The sequence below is a fragment of the Solanum verrucosum genome, unplaced genomic scaffold, assembly GCF_900185275.1.
Source record: "Solanum verrucosum unplaced genomic scaffold, falcon-dt-bn FXZP01000132.1, whole genome shotgun sequence".
In the NCBI taxonomy this organism is placed as follows: domain Eukaryota; kingdom Viridiplantae; phylum Streptophyta; class Magnoliopsida; order Solanales; family Solanaceae; genus Solanum; species Solanum verrucosum.
Genome location: NW_026020613.1, coordinates 238,423 through 244,731, shown reverse-complemented (window position 1 = coordinate 244,731; position 6,309 = coordinate 238,423).

Here is a 6,309-nt window from a genome sequence, read left to right as displayed (position 1 = left end):
ATCCCCTTGTCATCCATAATAGCAGCAATCAGAACAGCCCTATCTAGTGTCACCTAAGTGTCGTGGGTGGAAGGGATGATCAGAGCCCATATGACAGACATTCAAGACTTAATCTCGGCTGAGAACTCATGTGAATCAATTCTTCAGTTTGAAGTAAACCACCACCATAAAGCTTATCAACAAGCCACTAACTCCCTAACTCATTGTACCTATTTATGAACCCTCATTATCAGCATCTCGGAGTCCATACAGTTAGCTGGACGATAGTGGACTTGACACCTCAGATTGTGGTAACCACCTCTCCATTGAAGCCTGTCTCAAAGACATTGGCATAAAACTTTGCCACTAGGGTGTGATTAGCCTTCATAGGCTCAGCGGCAAAGCATATCCATCCACTAGTAATTAGCCGGCCATAGAAGTCCAGCATTCCATCCTTGAGCTTTTCCAAGCAAATAGTTTTATCTTTGACTACCACCCGACCCAAGTATTCATTGTATTTTCAGCCACATTTTGGCGATAGGAACCTGCTCTTATCATAGTACTCGTCTTTCTCAATTTCCGAAGCCATTTCTTGAGCATTTGGTTCGGTTTCAGAAGTCATTTCAAGTACAAAGTACCTACACATGAAGCCAACATGTTAAAAGTTTTTGAGGACACTCAAAATGTACAATGTATTATGAAGTATTTATACTAGAGAAACCATCAAAAGGGGGCCTAAGCTAAGCTATATGCAAAGCTACTGTTTAAGACTTGCCATCTATGACTCTTTTGTGTTCACGTAAGAGCGTCGCGTTCGCGGCTTAGCGGACATGTCTACTCCGCGTTCACGGATATAGGGGCACGTTCCCAGAGAATCTAGTATTAGATTCCTTCGTGTTCTAGCTAGAGGGCCGCATTCGCGAAGTCATCTTCTCTAGAAATTGAACACTAGTTAAGGCATTTTTTTCGAATAGGTAGGGTCCAACAACAACACCCGCAGCAACAACAACAACAATTCTTACCTTTAATGGATAATGATCACAGATTTTGTGGGCAACACTATATTTTAAAAGTCACTTAGGAATAAATACTCATTTGAGAAGTCAACAAACGCTTCAAATATTCACTCCTTTCTATACATGCATTGTATTGTAAATATGTATTTCATTTCTTTCTTCTTCTCTTTTTTTGAATTTGCTGCATAGTGTTTGAAATTTTAATCCAAGACAACTACTCAACAAGGTTATATCACTTTAAATATGTAATGATACACTTAAATCTTTTAGATTATATAGATTGTTTCTCTAAAAATAGTTATTTATTGTATATTTATAATCCAAATATATGTGAGTATCAATATTTTTTTCAAAAATATATGCCTTTTGGCAAAATTTGCCTACTCATGATGAACTTATCAATAATAAGCAATGGAGGTTGAAACTTGAAGTTGAACAACGATGAAACGTACCAAATTACAAATATTTACACATCTTACTCTTTATTGGTTGATTCTCCAAGACAAGTTAACAAACTATTTTTTAGTTATTCTTTCATCTATTGCTTTTAAATTTCTCTGTTGTATTATATTATGATAGACTTTCTATTAAATTTAAAAAAAAAAAAAAAATTGTCAACGGTATTCTTTGATATGTGTATTAATTTGTTGAGTTTTAACAAATGCAACACAAGGAGTATAAATTGATTTCACAAAATCTTACAAAATTATTCCACGAAAAAAATACTCATTATTTTAGCTATATGCTTAATATAGTATATATAAGATTTTAGAGTTTTTTTTATTACATATACCCGTACATATTATTTTTCATAAAAAATATTATTCCTAACCTTAAATAAATAACTCTTGTTATATAAAAAAAATAGCATATTTAAAATTGTATGATAAAGATAGTGTGGGCTGGTGTGATTTAAGAATAGATGTGTATATATAACTTTGTCGTCAACTCGTCATCAATTTATGTTTTGAAAAAACTTTTTCTCTATGTTTCTTCATCTAAATTTATAATTTATAAATTTTAAAAAGTCCAAATAATTTTTTAATGTCACGAAAATATTTTAATGATAATCAGTTAAGTTTTTGTATTTCAAAAAATTACTTTATGATGATTTATTAGTTTAATTAACTTTTAAAAATATGGTATATAAAGAGGAAGTATCCTAATGAAATGGAGAAATGAGTAACTATTAAAACAAATTTATTATCAAACATTATATTTTTATGCAAAAAAACAGAGCAATTTTATGGGAATAGTTTTTTTCTTTGATCTAAAACAAACAGATGATGAATTATTATATTTCTCCGAACGTGATAATGGGTGGGCTTTTTCTCTTACTTTGATAAGTAATGTAAACTTTATGAATATTTACTTGAATGATGCTATAAATCTTCATCAAAGTGCTTATTTTTTTATAATTGAACAAAAGCGAGAATACATATATATAAGTTCTCTACTTTAATTTAGAACTAATATATTAATTATTTTTATAGAATTAGTTTAACTTTTTTTAAAAAAATTAAATCCTAATATAATCTGTCACTGTTAAACTATATGATCTCTTCATCTCTCAAATTTTAAATTCATAAATTAAATTTGATTAAACGAAAATCATCTTATTTTGCAGGATTGAACTAGAGAGGAGTGTGCTAAAGAGGTTGCAATATGCTTGATCAGTGGCGGAGCCAAAAATTTTAATAAGGGGATTCAAAATCTGAAAAAATAGACATACGAAGTAGTCGAAGGGAGTTTGACATCTACTATATATACCTAAAAAATTATTTTAACCATGTATAAATCATATAATTTTCCGTCGAAAGGGGTTCAGATGAACCCCCTAATTGTAAGGCGGCTCCGCCACTGTGCTTGACAATAATTTAAATTTTACATAATAGTAAAGTTATTATTTTTAATGGTAGGTTCAAATCTAATCTATGAATTTAAAATGTAATTATATTAATTAGTACAAATATGAATCAAGCACACACCATAGATGCTATTAATCTTCGGTTTACTAAGAAAAGGCAGAATGCTAGAATAATGTTTGGCATCTTTGAGAAACATATTTTTACTGTATTAGGATAATAATTTATTAGTATCAAGTGATGATTATTTAAAATCAAAACACAGTATATGATTACATGCACTTATGATACTCAAGAATAATTCATATTAGTTATTTTTAAATTAAAAAATTATTATATTTTAAAATATTCGCGCGACGCACGGATACATTTACTAGTTTAAGCTAAAAAAGACCGGCAATTGACACTTTGAACCTCCATATGTTATTTTTTGTTTGGTTATGCATTAACTGATAAAGTTTGAATAACCCATAACTAACACTTTGTTTGGATCATTATTACCCATTATATTGTAGTGTATTGTTATCATACATACAATATTTGTTTTGATCGTTACTTAAAATGTATTGTATTATTAAATTTCGTTGTTCGTAACAATGAAAATCCCATTTTACGGAACAACCGATTTGGTGTGTTCCCATTTTTGTTATACTATAAGTGAAGGTGATATAAACATCATCACTTAAATGCTCATCTCCTACAATTTGGGAGACTATATAGTAGATTTACAACATCACTTAGTGCATCTATTTTACAATATTAGCAGATACCCAAACATGCTAATTATGTTCACTAGTTAACTACAAGATAGATAAAAGCAAGCTAGTGGGTAATTAAAAAGCCACAGCAGCAGTTGATGAGTTTCTCTTAGCTAGATGAGAAATATTCAACACTTTGATACATCTGGACAGCTTCATAACTATTAATATTATAAACTCTTTCTTCAGTTGGATGCAACTTAACAACATGAGATTTTTGGGGATAGTATTTATAAGGAGCTGTATTATTTTGCCTTTGTGGAGGTGAAGGTCTTTCCTTTTTTTTACCCCAAAATTCATCAATAAGATCAAACCCCTCTTGCCCTATCTTGGCTAGCAACTGCTCTTTTCTATGTGCCATTTCTTTTGTGTGTGTGTGTGTAAGTGGAGAAAGTTGGTGTGATATCTAGCTTAGTAGAGAGAAAGAGAAGTAGCTTGTGTTTGTTTAGATAATTACATGGCTATACACCCTTTATATAGGCACAAGTTTCACAATCATGATAAGGTAGAAAAGGTATTGTATCTAAGGGTGTCTTTGGTATTCAAAATACTTTAAATATTGAACTCACAGGAAATTACAGTAAAAAATGTTTACTGGTCCACAATTCCGATTTCATAATATTTGTCCAGGTTATATATAAAAAAAATTATCTTATTATGCTTGCATATTAGGCTAAATTATGTACATCACATCATTTAGAGTGCGATTCTTTCTCAATCCTGCTACCATAAGATGCTTTATCAGCTGAGGAGTATCTATATATCGAACTCAAGAAAAAATGTTTAAAAAATATTTACAATTCAGAAAAATATTTCTATAAAAATACTTTTCATAACAAACGTTGCGCTTCACCCAACTTGTGGTGATTCCTTTACGATATTATATGTGTTTCTTTTTTAGAATAAAATTAAAAGGAAAAAAGGCAGTGTGAAGGTAGCTGATTCTTTTATGTGGTGGTAATTAAGTAAATACATTTGGAAACGTATAAAGTGGTCATTAGATTTATATTCTTTTTTGATATTTATGACCCTTCATCTTCAAGGAAAAGCTCCCAAATATTTTTGACTCTTGACCTATCATTCAACAATTAATTATTCTCTGTCTCAAGCTCAAGATTAAAAAATTATGATCATCAAGCAAGCCAAATTTGTGAAGGATGTAAAAAACTATTAAATAAAGGGAAAACAACCTATATACAATTTTACTATTAGATGAACATTGATAAAAAAATAATGTGTTTTTCAATACAACCAAAAAAATATTTAGTGGCAATTAGATTATAGATTTTTTTCTTTTGACGATAATATTTATTGTTGAAAAAATAGATTGCAGCATTTGAGAAAATAACATTGCATCCACATTAGCTATAACTTTTAGCGGCATTGTAAGTGTTTGTTATAAAATTTCATACATATTATTATCACTAAATATAATATAACAATAATTATAGTATTATTATTGTTAAATAATTGACGAAAAATCCTCTATTTGTTATAGCATTTGATGAGTATGTGTTCTTTTAGCTCCTACCTTGCATTGTGAATACCGGTTGTGAATTTTAAAGTGTATTATTTAAATGTCTTATTACACATAGATATGTTATTTCACTGTACTTTATGTAGAGTATTAAAGAAAATGAGCAAACATCAAAATACTTACTTTCGTTGTCTCAATTACATGGTATCTTTCAGATTTCGAAATTCAAACAAATCTATCTTCGATTGTAATTTTTTCATATATCTTATAAATATATTTTCAAGGTTAAATTAGAGTTTTTGATTCTCAGAAAGTGAAAAATATTATATAAATTGAGATTGGGAGTATAAATTTTTGTCAAGTCTTTTAAAATCATATGAAAAGTATATAATTTAGGATAAGTAGGTAAGTCTTTCCTATTAAATGGACTTCTTCTTCTCCTTCTTCTTTATCTAAGAGGTGGGAATTTCTTTCTCTTTTTAAATTTCATCTGGTCTCTCCTTTACTTACTAGTATAATTTAAAAATACCAAAAGTTGTATACATAAAGTGCTAAAGACTAAAGTTCACTAGCCAAATCTTGGTAAGGGTCCTACCTACACCATAGGTTTATGATTGTTAAAGGGAATATGTATCTTTTTATATTTAACTATATATGTCGTCTATATCTGATCCACAATTCAATTATTGTTTTCTCTTGGTTACGTGGGGATAGTGGTAATGGTAATATTCTTATATATCAATTATACGAATAGGAAAGATAAGGTTTCCACCGCCTTGCTAAATGAAAAAAGGTTTATGGATATACCACTTCTACACTTTTTAGAGAGGATATATAATTGAGGTTCGAAAGAACAAGATTTAGGGTGTGTTTGGTATGAAGGAAAATGTTTTCCATGGAAAATGTTTTCCTGGAAAACAAGTTGATTTTTGACTTATTTTCTCATGTTTGGTTGGTGAGTAGAAATATTTTCTGGAAAAGATTTTGTGTTTGATTTATGAATGATTTTTTTTTTGAGAAATATCTTTTATTTTTACTAGGGTAGAAAATAATTTTTGAAATTGAAAATATTTTTTAAAAACAAACTTAAATTTTTTTGGGGGTGGTAGGGGGTGGGTTGAGGGTACGGGTGAAAAATTGAAATTTTGAAGTTGAAAATATTTTTTAAACACAAACTTAATTTTTTTTGGGGAGGATATGGGGGCTGGTAGGGG